Below are 17,402 nucleotides of genomic sequence, written 5' to 3' on the forward strand. Positions count from 1 at the left end.
AGAGAGAGAGAGAGAGAGAGAGAGGATACAAATGGTTGTGAGTTGCCTGGCATTGCTACTGGGAACTAAGTGCAGGTCCTTTAGAAGACCAGCAATTCTCCTAATTGCCGAGCCACCTTTTGAGGCCGTACGTGTATTATCTGCACTTAGTTGTCCTGAAACATGTTTTGTAGACTAGGCTGGACTTGAAACCACAGAGATTTGCTTGCCTCTGCCTCATTAGTGCTGGCATTAAAGGTGTGTGCCACCCAAATACTTACATTCTAAAATAAGAAAAAACTTACTCAAATCTACAAATGTCCTGAAAATTGAAATAAATGTGTGAAATCATATGGTGCCACTTAGGGAGTTGGTTCAATTAAATTTTGTACAATATAGTTAGTATGCACAAGTAATGTTGTATAGACTCAACAAGTTGTATTTAGGAATACATATGTCTATTAGATTCATAGATGCCTGCACAATTAGTGAAAAAGGGGCCATGAATTTGAGGGAGCTAGGGGAGGGGTGTAGGAGTCAGTCTGGAGGGAGAAAAGTGAAGGGAGGAATGTTGTGATTAAAATACATTCTCAGAAATAAACAGAAAATGTTGTTTTAAAAGAAATCTAAATGCCCCTCATGTAATGGTTAGTCTTACGATCTGCAGAGGCTTCATTAGAAGGCTTGCTAATCACAGCTCAGCTCCAGGGATTGGGGTAAGGCTTTAGTGGGTTTTCTTGTATGAAGACAGATAGGTGGAGTGTGACGAGTGTGAGCTGAAATTCGGACGCTGGGACTTGGTAGCTCTGGTTAGCTCACTTAACTCATAGGATCATCACGCTTCGTCTGTGAAGCTGTCTGTCTGAGCTGTGAGGCTTGAGTGGGAATGTTTGTGAAGGATGCTTAGAGCAAGTGTATGAACGAACGGCAGCTGCTACTTCTGACACGATAAACAGTGCTTCTGTCATGGGTGAACTTCTCTCTTGTGAGGTTGAGTGCTTTCCCACTCAGTGGGCAATGCCTCTTCTTCCTCTCTTGGGGGTGTGTGACACCCTCCTCAAGAAAGGTCTCACAAATCTTCTAAGAAAGCTGAAAGTGTCTGTTGATGGATAGCATGTAAAGCAAAACAGAACTTTAAAAAAAAGATTGCTGTAATTCAAGACCTTCAAGTACTCAGAGGACTTGGAAATCATGACACAGAGTTTCTTTATTATGAATGGTTTGGGAAAATCATTCTTATTTACTTTCTTTTCTTTCTTTCTTTCTTTCTTCCTTCCTTCCTTCCTTCCTTTCTTTCTTTCTTTCTTTCTTTCTTTCTTTCTTTCTTTCTTTCTTTCTTTCTTTCTTTCTTTCTTTTTGTGACTTTTTGAGATAGGCATTCATGTAGCCCAGGCTAATCTCAAACTTACTATGTGGCTAAGAATGACCTTGAATTCTTCATCCTCCCCAGCCCCATATTCCAAGTAGTGGGATTACAGGCATACACTATTAATACCCAAACTCAGAAAATCATTAAATCTTGTAAACCTTCACTTTCCTTTAGTTATAGAAAATATAGACTAAAACTTGTTTTCTGAACCTGTCTACCAAAGGGATTTATAAAGTGAGAGCCTTTGTTTCTCTCTCTCTCTCTCTCTCTCTCTCTCTCTCTCTCTCTCTCTCTCTCTCTTGTTTTGTTTTCTCTTTTAATCCAGAGGCACTGTGTTCATTATTAAAATTTAAATTACCACAAATGAAAACATGATAACTTATATTTTCTCAGATTCACCTGGAAACTTTGGATGACTGAAAGACAACACAGAGGGTCATCCCAAATCTGTCTTCGGGTTTATTCAGCCCATTACCAGTGTTAGGTGCTTCTCCTTGGACAGGAGCTTAGCAGACTGGTCAAATATGTATCTTGTTGATTGTATCTGATAATATGGGGAAACAACTTTGTCCCATACTTGTATTAATTTTCACTGTTTGTGAATGTTTGGCATGTACCTTATCTCGTTGATATTTAGGCTAGCTCAAGGAGACATGTGAGGAGTTACACAGGGGAGGGAGAGGAGATATGATCAAAATATATCAAACTCATGTGTAATATTAATTTTTAAAATCCTGAAGAAAGAGAGGTGAGTCTGATGTGTCAGGGAACCCGTGGTAGCTGATTCCATGCATTAAGTTGATTGGATCAGGAAATAGCAATGCATCTGGTTGAACGAATGAGATGAGTGATGGATGGGTGGGTTCAACATAGAAGGTCGCTTTCTGCCAGTGCACACTGACATTAGCCCATTTTTTTTCAGGGCCTGATGAGAACAAGAAAGAACTTGCCCTCCCCCCTTTTATCCTCATGTTTTTAGCTGAGCCTTCTCAGGTTACTTCTTGTGACTGGGGGTGGAGTGGGGTTACACCACTGGCTTCTCCTGTGTTCATAGTTTCAATATCACAATGAATTATAACACTGGCTATCCTGGGTCTCTAGAACCAGGAAAAGTCTCAGCTTTGATAATCCCATGAGTCCCCTCCTTTTAGTAAATCTATTTCATATCTGATTTGCTCTGCCTCTGTGGAGAACCCTAACACTGACCATATCAGGCCACATGTTCACTAAGACATTTCTTCAGGCCAGGGTTTCTCAACCCATGGGTCATGACCCCTTTGGTGGGGTTGAATAACTATGGGGAAAACATAGATATTACATTACAATTCATAACAGTAACAAAATTACAAGTCCGAAGTAGCAACGAAAATAATTTTATGCCGGACGGTCATAGCATTAGGAAGGTTGAGAACCACTGATGTAGTCTACATCTGAGAGGATCACTGTCAAAAATTTCGCTCAGGAGTCAGAAGTTGTTAAATCTGTCTGATTATACAGGGTAACCCATATGGGAAGGGCCTGAAAGAACGGAAGGCCAATGATTCTGTTGGAAGGAGGAGCCATTCCCTCAAGAAGCTCTTGGGGTTGTCAAGGTGCTATGTCAAGATGAACACCCAGACCTTGTGAGCACTAGCTGTAGTACTTCCATGGAATCCCACCACTCGAAGGAAACCACCCAGCTCTTGATGAACGCCGCTCTCTTATTTCCTCTCTGTCCACCTTCCCTTTTAACCTGGGTTTCCCCAGGAATAAAGCAAAAGCTGCATACATGTACTCTGAGCCTCCCAAGGAGGAGGTATGCACAAGGATTGGGTATGTTCCTCCCTTCTGTCCTGCCTCCCTGTTGGGCTGAGATGTCTTGAGAGGCAGGAAACTGTGGCTGCCTTGTAAAATTCATAAACCTGAAGGGTTTGAAGCATGGTGGGGGACTTCAAACATGAGCGTGGTTACTGGCTGCCAATGGCAATTTTCCAGAGGGAAGTGGGTGGGTGCGGGGTGACTTTGAGATAATACCAGGAATGTCATAGAATCAGAGTCTCTGGCCATCAAGGCTGGGGGATTGCTCATTCTGGAACCTTTTATGCCTCTTTTAATAACCAGTTGATGATTGACCATGCATATGAAGGGAAAGATTAAAGATTTCTTAACAAAAACTTTTGGCCTGAACTTCTGGCATATATATTTACAACGGCCAATTATGTGAATAAACGTTAAGAAATGGGGTTTGGTAACATGTCTTACTGCAGCTTGCTCAGGCAACTAAACGTGCATTTTTGAACAATTATAGCATTGGCATTTTTCATTCCTCTATTGGATATGAGCAGTGCATGTCAGTATTAGGACGATCTCCAAGAGAGAGAGAGTCTATTGTTATGGGGTCAAACTGAGGCAGACATCTGTTTGGAAGACTCGGGCTCATCTCTCATTTCCCCGAAGCACCTCATCAAGGTTAAAGAAGAAAAATTTGGCTTCTCCTTTTATGTCTCAGACTCCTAAATCTATCCTGAACTGTGCAATTGTGTTTTCTTGAGAAGTCAGAGCCAAGTGTGGATCAGGTGTCTTTGCTTTACCTGGGTCTGCTGACGGCAATAATCAAGTTCAACACTTAATTGTCAAATTTCCTGTGTTGCCTTTGTGCTGTTTAGACGGGGTTCCAGAATGCTTGTAAAGACTGGGCCATAAATAAAATAAGATTCCACACAGGGGTTTGGAAAATGGAACTTTTACGAAGCCCCAGACGCAAAGCAGAGGGACTTCAGGGTGAAATATTTAATTACTTCATCATTGGAAACTAATTACCAATCGGGGACTGTTTTCATTTCAGAACAGAGATTGATTAGCAGGATCACGAATGCTCTAGTTTCCTTACTACTGATTACATCTTTCACAGAAGAAAAATGGGTTTGCTTTAACAAGCTCCAGTCAAACTAGACACAAGCGAAGTTCTCCAAGAGTGATTGCCCAGGATTAGTGTTATTCAATAGGCAAAGGGGTATTGAGTTCAGGTTTTTTCCTAGTAGACTATTAGAGATAAATTTTGCATTTGGGATTTCCTCTCCTGCAATGGGTGAAGTTGTATTTTTCATTCAGGAAGTTAATTGTTTGTTCCACAAAACGTTTCAATCAATGTTATACATATTTGGGTCTGGGACTTTGAGGCTAAGTTTTGTCCCAGATACTGGACATAGATATATTGTTTAAAGACAATATTTAGAAAATTAGGGCCTCTACAGCAATTTTGTGATGTTGAAACATGCAATCTGTGGCTACTTGGTGGACCACTGTGGTGCCCAGAAGACAGATTCAGATGGGGCATAATTTTGGGGTAAATTCAAAATGCATGGTTGGGCATCCATTGTTCAGGCTTGCATCTTCTTGTCATGATATATTCATGCCACACAGGTGTTCTCTCACCTTTTGCTCACCTTTGCCCTTGTCTATTCTACTCTGTGGAAAGATGGGTTTAAATCAGTGTGTCTACTGGTCTCTCTAAAGATGGAAAGTCATTTCAGAACCCAAATTGTAAATGGGCTGTGGGTCTTGAAATGGTGCCGCTTAGACAGTCTTCCTCAGAGGTTGAGAGACCCCACCATGGGTATTATCATGGCATTTTCTAATGAAGTAGGGAGAGTTCCAGGAAAAAGCAGGAAGCTTGTATTCCAACTCTGGGTCTACCATTTATGGAGTGTCTCTGGGTACGTTATTGATCAGCTAAGTATATTTCTTGTTTATCAGTGAGGCTCATGACATAGGGCATTAAAATGCTCCATCTTTAGGAAAAAGTGGTTACTTTACTTGGCAACCATGATGGATGCTATACATGGTGACTTATAACACGAGTTATTATGCCCTTCCCAGTTTCACTCTATATTGGAATCAAGATTTCTACTTGGAGATGGGGGCAAATTCTAGTTTACATACTGAAAGTAAACGTGATTGTCATTTAGACTAGTGTAAGCCTGCATCAATAGCCCAATGATCTTCTGGCTTATCTGACTTCTAGTGGTTGCCTATGAATAAGTCCAGACTAGCACGTAACTTTCTCTGAAAAGAGGCAGTGAGTATTTGGCTTAGACAAGTAAGAGTCATTATGAGTGCAAAGGAGGGATTTGAAATTGAGCACAGGAGCTCAAAAACCTTGACAGTAAAAGTTGTCTGAATTCACAGTTCAAACTCAAACTTCAGCGTGTAATGAACCTGAGGTATTCCTGGCTTAGGTTTGAGACCACTATCTGCTATGACAAGCAGTGGATTTTTTTTTATGGTACATTCAACATTTTCTGCTCCACCAGAAGTACCATGGTTTAATAACAGAAAACAGAGAATACTCTTATCCTATTGTCATTTTTCAGCATGTATCCAATTCATACATCTTTGGGCTTGAGTTACTGACTTGAGTTTTATTAAATATCACTTAAAAGTTTGGCTTGGGATGAGGACCAAATATCAACTACTTTCTGAAATGCCCTAAACATAGAAGTGCAATGTTGTACTGCATGCTTTATGCAAAGTGATGGCCTCAGCATTGATGATTATAAGGTCAAAACATCAGTAAACTCTGAAAAGTAATTGATGATGTTCTGCCCTGTAGTATCAAATATTTACACACAATCCAATTTTTAAGTAAAACTAAAATGCACATGCATCTCATTAGTATGCAAATCACTTTCTTCTTTAATAAATGGTAAAATTATATATATATACACTACATAATAATTTTAAAATAAATTCTAATATAATACTTTCACTAATTCCTTGGGTCAAATAAATCCATGATTTGTTATCAATGTGCACTCGATTGGTATGGCCTGTACATTTAATATCCTATAAAGGTTCTTGGGTTAAAGGTGTTTTGACCAGCAAAAGTTTAAGAAGTGACAAATTGATCATGTGTTCCGTGCACCTGCTGGTGACAGGGCAGAGGGTGAGGTAAGGAGGATGATAAAATCCAGGAGGGTGGGGATGCATTTGGTTTTTATTTCTCTCTGGGTCAATTTGAGCTTGGCAACTTCTAGAACCAGGCTTTCAATAAGTCAAAAGATAATATCCTCTCTTTTCTATTTATGTCAAAGGGACAAATCAGGGTGTGTGTATGTGTATTTATATTTATATTTACATACCTATATCTGTGCCTGTATCTATATTTATATCTATATTTTGATGAGTCCATTTAGTATAGCACAAATGCATTTGCATATAGGACTGACCACTTGGGATTAGATATCGTCTCAGCAGGGTTGTCTTTGGAGAAAGCTTGTCTGCCTTCTCTTAGAAGCCATTAATTACCTGTAACTCTAGGAGTGGGGCTTCGTGAGGTTGTTTCCCCACCCACACTGGCATTTGAACTTGTGTTGTCATTGTGTAGATCTTGTTATTAATCCAGATGGCTTTTAATCCACATCAAGTTGACAGCCAAAATTCAAGCTTATAGACAGAGTCCAGGGTAATTCTTTTGTGGGTGGTTGTGGTATCTTGCAGAGAGGATTTTGCTTGGTGAATGGGAAGTGGCTTAGACAGGGTCTTGTGCAGTTGAAAATGACCTTGAACTTCTGTTCTTCCTGTCTCTACAGCTCCAGTGCTGGGATTAGAATCGTGTTCCATCATGCCTAGTACAAAAGGAGTTCTTAAATCAGATTCATTTGAGGAGTGAGCACTGTCTACAACTTCTAATTTTGATACTGGTCTCATGTTTTCTTATGTTCTATAATGTCTAGAAAATCCAAGCGTCAGGGTAGGTTTTATAGAGGAACCTGTGTGAATCTCTTTTGTACAGAAAGTGGAGCTGAGAGATATGGTTATGTTGTTTTTCAGGGAGGAAAAAAATGGGGAGGCTTACACTTACTTCTACAGTGATGCTATCACTGACAGAAATCATGACAGGAACTAAAAAAAAAAAGCAAAATCCTAGAGGCAGGAGCAGAGGCCATGGAGAGATGCTGCTTGCTGCGCTTGCTCAGTCTGCTTTCTTATAGAACCCAGCCTAGGGATGACACCACCCACATCAGGTTGGGCCCTCCTCCATTGATCACTAATTGAGACAATGCCCTACAGCTGGAGAGAGACACTGTGTTTTAGCCCTTGGGTTTTGGAGGGTAGTAGATACATTTAAATCATGGCATTCAAAGAATTCTTAAAGATCTATTGTCTGGCCGTAGAGTTGTCCAAGCTACATAGAAGTATTGCATTCGGCCCTCACAGTAGTATTATGAAATAGGTTCTACTGCTCTACAAATGCTACAGGTGAGATTCATCTAGTCCCCCTGCTTGTAAACATTTAAGCTGGCACTGTACCTCAGCCACTGAAGTTCTTAACCCCTGCTTCTTCTGCCTCTCCTCTGCCTTCACTGCCATGATCTCAGGACCCAGCATCTGCCCTGGTCCCTGCTGCCTTTGAAGGTGGTAGTTTGTGTTGGTGTTTCCTTCAATCACTGGCTGTGATTGGACAGTAACGTGCACTTGTCAAAGGCATTTAGAACACGTAAGCCTGTGAGGACATGTTGAAAGGGTTACCAAAAGCCCATTACACTTGCTGGACATGGGGCAGAGAATGGAGTGGCAGTATGCATGGAGGATTATAAAATCCAGGAGGGCAGGAACATGCCATAGTTTCTTTGACTTCTGTGAGTCACCTAGACTTGGTACGTCCTAGAGTTGAAATTCCAGTAAATAAGATGATTTGCTTCTGCATTTTTTTCCATTTAGGCCAAAGAGACAAACCAAAGTTGTGTGTGTGTGTGTGTGTGTGTGTGTGTGTGTGTGTCAGAGAGAGAGACAGAGAGAGACAGAGAGACAGAGAGAGACAGAGAGGGGGACAGAGAGATATTGAGAGAGGGACAGAGAGATAGAGATTGAGAGAGGGAGTGGGAGTGGGAGATGGAGATGGAGAGGCAGAGGGAGAGAGAGAGAGGCAGAGAGAGAGGCAGAGGGAGAGGGAGAGGGAGAGGGAGAGGGAGAGGGAGAGGGAGAGGAGAGGGAGAGGGAGAGGGAGAGGGAGAGGGAGAGGGAGAGGGAGAGGGAGAGAGAGAGAGAGAGAGAGAGAGAGAGAGAGAGAGAGAGAGATTGATTTCTGAATTTTGCTGCTGTCCTGAGCCCTTTCACCCATCCTGGGCTTCCCACCATGAGAAACATTTTTTAAGTTATGGCTAAGTTTTTGGAAACTTCTCATACCAAGCAAATGTACCATCAGGAAGGGAGCACATTAACCTACCAGAAGACCATGATTCTTGACACCCGTTGCAGGATTCAGGATTCAGATTGTGAGGAAATAAGATTGGATCCTGGGTAAGGGAGGAAGGATGGCCACTCATGATATGTCTGCTCATGATATGTCGCAGGCACTGCCACCTCCTGGAGGACAAGAGGCATGCTTTGCTTTCCCTTCCTGTTTCTTGCAGGTCCTACTCCTGCTCCTTCTGGGGAAGGTGCTCCACATATTGCATGGCATTCTGGGTAAAGAATGAGTGAAGGGAGGAGTAGACAGCCTTTTCCTTTAATTTGCCTCCATTACTCTAAGTGTCCACGACAGATTCAGCAGGAGAGGTGGGATGGAAGCAAACATAACCAAGGTTTACCAAGCACAGGTCCAGCTTGCTGAGCTGTGGCAGGTGTGGAGCACGTAAACACTTCAGTCCCATTCTGATGGGACTCACAGAGAAAAGTGCTTCCTGAGAAGCCAGAGAGACACATTGTACCATAAACAAGTCACATAGTTAGAAGTGTATGTTTTTGCATGGCTTATCGCTCAGCAAAAACGATCTTGCCTACTTCCTGATAGGGTACGGAGAGGACACACCATCACTTTTGTAGGCCCCGAGTGGATAATGATCTAATCAGTTCTCTTAAAAATGTCATGCTCATGTGATATTGGATACTGAATGGCGACCAGGAGAAGAAAGTGAACAAAACCAAGAGGCATTTGCTAGAATGGACCTAATGAGATCATAGTAACTCTGGGGATAGAAACTGTAGATTAGATAACAATGCTGTACCAAGGTTAATTCATGATTTCAATGACTACACTGTAGAGTATAAGATAATATCCTTGTTTTAGGATGTGTGCAAAAACGCTTAGACTCAGTAGTGCTTCGTGTCTGCAAGCCACTCTCAAAGGGTTCAGAAAGGACTTAGCAAAGAATGATGAACCAGATGGTGATAAAGTGCTAACTTTGGGGTGGGGTCTAGGTGGAAAACCCATAGGAATTCTTTATATTAGATCTGCAACTTTTCAATAAATCTGAGTGACTCAATTGTTTCAAAATAAATGAATTTTATTTCTTTTTGTTTTCCCACATAGGAGACGAAAGTATCATAATGGCTCAGGATTTTCTGCATTTAGATCCTCACCATACCATTCTGAGCTTGGGTAATATCAGAACATGCATTGTCTGACTGAGAAGTACATGAGCTGAAGCCTAGAAGGATCCCTGTATAGTGTAGGCACAAAAGTGTGCAATATGTGTCAACTCTTACACAATCTAGTCCAAGGTATAATTGCCGATTGTTACGTATAAAGGAGTAAATACATATCTGTTGATTAATTGTTCTATTTTGTCTAATGATTTATTTCATTAATATACAGTCATAAGGAATATCGTAGTTATAAATATCATGCTTAGAGGTATAGATGTATACAATCAGGCTAAGAAAAGTCGTGAAGGTTCCCTAAGCCCGCCCCTCTTCCATGCTGGTCTTTGGAACAACCTGGAGCTGATCCCTGGTACCCTGACAACTAATCCTGGAGGAAATTCTTCTTTGCAGGTGCAGCCAGTGTTACTGTCCCATTGGCCCACTTAAAAACCGAGGGAAAGAGGAATTTCCTGGGACAAAGTACTTTCAAGGGACCTTCCGTCATCCATGTTATCTCCTTATCCACTGTCAAAACCTGTTGCGGTATGAATGTGTGCGGTTGGGCTCAGGACATAGATTTTTCCAGTGGTTATATACTAATTCCTTGAACTAGTTTTATAAAGGGTGGCTAGACTCCAGACCTAGGAATTGTAAAGTCTCCGTGACAGGGAAATTTAGTTGACAGCCTACCTCAAGGTCTTACAACATTTGTCAGAAGAATTTCCTCTATCTGTCTCATACTCTGTGCATGATTGCAGAATGGCCAACATTTGACCATTGTGGAAACTACAGATTTTCTTGGAAAGAGCCTTAAATCCCCTTTAGTCACCAGTTATTTTCTCTTTAAAAAATTAGGAAAAAACAAACAAACAAACAAAAAACAACAGTTTACTGAGTAGGCTTCATCAGGTCTTTGGGGAACCTGGAAACTGGTTTCTTTTTTCCCTGTGCCCCATGATCTGACAGATATTATTATTCTGAAACCATTTCTAGCAACCCCAGCTTTGGGGGAAAGCACCATTCAATTTGTGAGGGATCCTAATAACTTCTCAGTATTCAGTCACCACTTTACAATGTTCACAGTTTTCTATGAGAGATTTCTCTTGAGTCTCAATAAGTATGTGGCTGGGGTTGAGGAAGATCTCTGGTTCCTACATGATAAAGTCAGGGGCTTCCTGAAACTAAAAGGACAGGGCTAAGAGATAGGACCCCGGGACCAGCATGGGCACTCCACACTTAGAGACATTCCAACTTCACCATTTGATTGAAGAGCTTAGACATTTTGGCAGGGCCACCTACAAATCATCATTGTGCTTATTCATCACCCTGTGTTCATCAAAGGCTCCCTGGCCAGCCGAGTTTAAGCATTTCTGGGTTCTCTCTCCAGCAGGAAATCTGGAAGGCTTAGGGAATATGGGAACCCTCAATGAATTGTTTAAAAAGACAGGAAGCTGGGAGAGTAAATCTCTTGCCAGCCTTATTATAGACGAGTGATAAACTGTTGGAACTGTGCTGAGTAGAAGCTCTTAGTTTAAACCTGGACAAAAGTCTTCCCCATATGCATTTCTCCATATTAATTATATGAAATAATATGTTTCAACATAACCCTCTCATACATGTGTACGATGAACTTCATGCTTATCTTCTGTGACTCTTCCTTTTGTCATAACTCATAACTCCTTTCCCAATTAATGCTTTTAAAAATAGATTCCAGGAGGAGAGAAAATGTATTTGTGTTTCTCAGTCTGGCTTATTTCACTGAACATAATGATCTCCAAATCTGCCCATTTTCCAGTAAATGACGTGATGTTTGATCTACTTTATGGTGTAAACTACTCCATTATGGATGCAAGGACAACATACTTTCTGTAGACATTCACCTGTTATTGGACTCTGGTGTTGATTTCATAACTGCAAATCTGAATCATTCAGGTCAGAATAACTATTATTGTGGAAACAAACTTTAGTAAGCCTGAAGAGAAAACAATAACAACAACAACAACAACCTTTTATTCATTGCTGGTGGGAACATAAATTAGTTCATTAAGGAAACCACTACAGAGATTCTTGAAAGAAATAAAAATAGAATTACCATACACTCCATCCCTCCATGGGGATTTCAAAGTGAAAACTGGAGGTTCATTCATTCCTTCATCTATGGTATTTCAACTGTGGGCCAGGTGCTGAACTCTGGCTTCTCTGTCACTTAGGTGAGAGACCGAAGTCTTAGGAGTAGAAAGTAAAGACTTGAATTCTAGATTTCCCCTTCAGCGACATGTTTTAAGGCTGAGTTATGAAATAGCTAATCTGATAGCTGGAAAGTTTCTTACTTTGCTGTGTCAAAGAGAGGAAAGCCAATCTGGAAAACTTCTCATGGATTACAGAGTGTTCCTTAAATATGAATACTGTCATGGTAACAAGGTTGCTAATGATAATAAAAATCAGATCTGAGGGAGGAGCTGATTGCTACATCGCTCCTTCACCCTCAGTCTCTCACAGGTGTTAAGACAAAAGTGCAATGAACATAAATGTAAACATTCTATCTATAAGAGGAAGAACAAACTGAAGCTGTTACAGATTGCCTTTTGTCATGTTTCTATCAATTTAGGATACTTGTTTCCAAAAGCATTTCCTAAATGGGGGGGGGGGCGGAGAAGGCCCTATATGTTTTCACAAGTAACTTCCACCTTCTTGGTAAGTCAGATGAGCTGTCCCCTCCTCCAAGAAACCATCTTGGATTCCTTGCTCAACCTAACCCAGCCTGGATGAAATAGCCCATCTCTTCTAAAACCAGATGAGGTTGTATTTACCACATACACTAGGCTACACTCCCCTGCCCACGTGGTCCCTTGCCCTTTAGATTGTCTTACTTACCTTTGCATTTTCAATGTCTACTGCAATTCCTGGTGTGTTAGTTTTGCATTAGGAAATATTTCTGGATGAGTAGACAAACAGCTACCAGCTCAAATAAGGCTTGACTTATAAATACGATGGGAATTGAAGTCAGGGAAATGTGGTTCACTTTTACCATAAAGAGCTTATATATTGTAAACTACAACTTGGGCTCCATAATCTTTGAAAACTCTTACTTGATTATCCCCATAAAACCCCCATGGACTAGAAAGGACTCTCATGACCTCAGGTTAGAGCACTTTCCTATCTTCTTTACATGACATCTAGCCTGTTTTCATTATGGGAAGGATGACTGTGTTCATGGAAGACAGGAAGGATCAGAAGATGGCTTCTTCCCCAGGAAGTCTTCAAAATTCACACTGGCCTTTGGGAGTTCCCACCACTGTATGGAGCATAAGGACTCGGTATACTATGGGAATATTTGTACAGTTCTTTTAAAAAAAAAAAAAGATTAAACATGATACAGTCCTGGAAGCAAGCACAGAAGATTGAAGCCCTGGGTTTTATGCTTTCCCTTGCTACAGGGGATGGAAGGAATATTGTTTCTCCTTAAAATGATTTATTTAAATGGGTAGGCTAGAATTCTACTTAAAACCCAGTGTCTGAATGCACCTGTTTAAGTCAGCTTCTCGTTCTCTCAGGTCTTTAGGCATTGAATTTTCCCCATTAGGGGAGTGATTGACACTGTGGTCCTTACAATAACACATGATTATAACTCTGCAAATGGCAATTACATTCAATGGAAACCAGATGTTACTTGGAATTTGACTCTTCTGGTTTCTTGGTGAAGTAGATGAATTTGTAAAGTAGAAAACCACAGTCATTACTCAGATGGACTGTACATGAATTAATGACATAATATCTAAATCATATATGGTTGAAAATAATGATTAACTTAAACTATCAAGATAAGCTAATGAAAAACAGACTCTTAAAAATTAAGGATGTGTTTTCTCCAATATATTTTATTCATATGCTAATCACAAAACTAGCCTGGTTTTTGTGTCTTTTTGGTCCCAAGTAAGAAAAAAAAAAAAGAACTTATTTAAAAAGAAGTCCTTTTTAGTGGTTCACATGTGGGAGAAGGTGGACAACTGTGATGGTTTTTCTTGGCTAGTGAATTTTTCTAGCGTCTGAAATCAATCTTTTAAAAATATATTGTTGTTAAGGACAGTTAGTCGTGTTTTCTGCTGAATTACACACGTTATATTTCTAAGGACATAGTCAGCATCCAAGGGACTGGCTTTTTATGTCTGTACAAAGCATGTCTTCTCTCATACAACTTCTTTCTCTCTCCTGAGCTTGCAAACAAATATGTGTGCACACATTTATGGATGCATAGAATCTCTCTCTCTCTCTCCCCCTCTCTTATCCATCCTGCACACACACACACACACACACACACACACACACACACACACACACACACACACACACACACACACACCTTGCCTTGATGCCTCTGGCCAAGAAGGCAAATTGGCATTTCAAATCCGCTCACACTACCATTTCAAAAGCTCACAGCCTTGGGTTAGCACCCTCTGAGGTGGTTGAGTTTGCAAACCTTGGCCCATCATTTCCACTGTCATGAATTCTCAATGACATCATCACTGTAAAATTAGGAACTCTCTTTCTTTTCCTGCAGATGTGAAAGCTTGACATCGCATTCCATGGTCCCGTGCCACATTTCATCAGCGTTCTTCCTTCGCTTTCTCCAAAGCCCGTGGCCGCATGTGGCGTGTAGATTGCCAGTGCTGTTTGGGATCTCATATCAAATGCTGCTACTTAATCCCAGGCGGCCTTCCCCAAGCCCACACCTGCAGCTCATTGAATCCTCCTGGAGTACAAAGGGCTGATTTACAGCACGAAGGATCCAGGCACTGGTTGCAGCTGGAGCTCCAGCAGGAAAAGGAAGTTGTTCATCATCTTGTGTGCATTTCATTAACAATAGTGTACCCGATATGTAGCTCATAGAATAATTTCAAATCACTGACAGAGAGCATTATGACATTTGGCATTACTAGGAAAAGTACTTCAGGATGGGCAAATTAAACGTGAGCGCGAGGTTTCCATGCGACCCCCTGGAACCACACACCCTGATTTACACTTGGTGGGTTGACCTTCTGTTAGTGTCTGATTCTTTGGGCATTATCCCATTTCTCATTCTTTCCCTTTGTCATTGGGGCAGTCTTAGGGTAGGACTGGGATAGTGTTAGCTTTCTGCTTTGTTTCAGGTATTAACGACCAGGAGCTTAGAGCGAGCTGAGCCAAGCCAACCACTTGATGTATGTGTAGTTGGTGGGCTGGCCGTTGGCATGGCAGGATGAGCTACACGGTATGTATATTTCTCTTTTGAGAGCTCACATTCGTGTGTGTTAGTGAGTCCCAGTCTGATGCTGGAGATGAGGAGTGAGGAGGATGGAGACAAAGAAGGCGCGGATGCCAAGGTCGAACTTTCTCACTCAGTTCTTAAGCCTGTATCCTCTGCAGCCTGGTATCAGCCTCCAAAGAGGTACCCTCTCCACCAAGGAGCTTCCCTTACTCTGCAATTCCACTTGTTCTATGGGAGTACCCTGCAGTTGAAGGATCTATTAAGGAAATTGGAAACCTAAACCCAAGCTTACCTCCGACTGAAATCACATCAGAAGTGGCGCAGGATGCTCGCGGCATTTGGGCCAATGCTCTGCACGTCTGATGGATGATGCACAGAATAGAAAGGCAAAGAAGGATCCACGGTGGTCATTGGCACTTCGTTTCCTCGAGGACAAAATCAATAAAAATCACCCTGCTCAAGGGAGAAGGCTCAGGGAGGGAAAAGCAAATTTCTTTTCACTTTGTAATGGTAAACAAACTGGGCTCAGAGCAGTATCTGATGTGGCCGCGCAGGGCCTGGTTTCCAGTTTCTCTTGATGTGTCAAATGTATCCCTTATGTGAATCATGGTTTAAAAATACTTGTATGCAGTGGGTTTTGGAAATCAATAAGCTTTTATGATGCTCTCCTTGCTTCACATAATTTCTGATTTCAAAAGAAACCCTGTGTATTCCTTTAAGTTGTTTATATATTATGCATTTCAAAACTAACAGCTCTTCCAAGAGTTTCCCTAGCATTGTTAGAGTTTTTTCTTGTTCTCCTTTCTCTCTCTCTCTCTCTCTCTCTCTCTCTCTCTCTCTCTCTCTCTCTCTCTCTCTCTCTTGTCCATAATGCTAATGAGTTCGAAACTTATACATAAATTGAAGCCGGATTTATAAAAATGCAATAAAAACCTTCTAGGCAAGAAAGATAAATATAACAGTCCTGGAGACCATGTCAGCCTTTTCCAACATTGGAAAGACTACAGACAGGGACATTAATGACGAGGTTGCATGGCATTTCCCAGGTTAGGGGCTGAGGCTCCCAGCAAGAATCCTTAAGATGAGCTGTCCTGCCTTCCTTGATTTCTCTGAAATTCAAATCTAATTGCAGATTGGAACCTATCCATCCGCTCAGTCTGTAAAAATAATTTTCCCTGAATATTTACCCAAGGTGCATTATTGCTTATACAGTTGTGAAAAGCATTTAGCACTTTATAATCCTCTATTTGCTCCTATGTGGGCCTGGGAGTATACTCTCCTTACAGAATTCACAAATGCCTAGAAGGCTAACAATTTTTACAAAGTGTTCCTCATGGAAAACATCTGGAACTTTTCCAGAATGGCATTCCAGATGTTATGGTTTTAGCAGTCACAAAGTGCACTGGTGTGTGTGTGTGTGTGTGTGTGTGTGTGTGTGTGTGTGTGAGAGAGAGAGAGAGAGAGAGAGAGAGAGAGAGAGAGAATGTGTGTGTGTGTGTGTGTGAGAGAGAATGTGTGTGTGTGTGTGTGTGTGTGTGTGTGTGTGTGTGTTTCCTCGTTCTACACTAGCTTGCTCTGTATGCATACTGACTCTCCTTGCTTTACCTCTGGGACGCTTTAGGCATGAGTTGTTTAATATTCGCTTCTGGACAACTCTGCTTTCAGGACAATTACACATCTGGAAGGAGAAGAATCTAATGTAGACTACTGTAACAAAATATGCACCAAAAAGGAGATTTTTAATTGGTATTTTAAAGTTGATTCTTTTCTCAAAACTCTAGTCAGAAAAGAGACTAAAGACCGGGAGAATAAGACTTGAATGCAACATACATGTGGGGAGAGAACTCTGGTCTTTCCATTCCCAATTTATACAAAATATTTCCCTTACTTGTCCCAGCTACAGGGTATGTGTAGAGCCAGAAATGGAGTAGCAGGGGGTGAGGAGGCAGGACTTAGAGGAATCTACTTCCAGGCTGCTGAGTCCTTCTTGATGGGCTATATGTCCAGGAAGGAATAAGATACAAGTCAAAGCTCTGTGACCTGTGTTATCACCCATTCCACTCTCTAGACAGCAGCTTTATACATTTCTCAGGGCATCTGGGTGGCAAACGAGCCTATAGAAATTCAGATAAGAAACTAGAACTACTGGTCCTTCAGGACAAGGCAATGGGAAGGAATAAGAAAGAAAAGGAGGAGAAGGAGAAATCTCAATGGGCTACCATGGAAGGGCAAAATCTCCTAGGGAAACAGGGTCCCTGGAGTTTTCTAGCCATGAGCTGCTTATATCTTATGGGGGAAGAGAAGGTCAGGATCCATCTCTGTAATAAACCAAACACATCGAGACCTCCTCTGAGGTTTTCAAAACAGTTGTTGAACATCGCATAGAACTAAACAGATTTTATAGTATGAGTACCTATAGGGGGTGGGGTGGGGATGGGTCACAGGGGAAGGGCATTGCCGAAG

Source organism: Rattus norvegicus, chromosome 6, assembly GCF_036323735.1.
Source record: "Rattus norvegicus strain BN/NHsdMcwi chromosome 6, GRCr8, whole genome shotgun sequence".
Classification (NCBI taxonomy): Eukaryota; Metazoa; Chordata; class Mammalia; order Rodentia; family Muridae; genus Rattus; species Rattus norvegicus.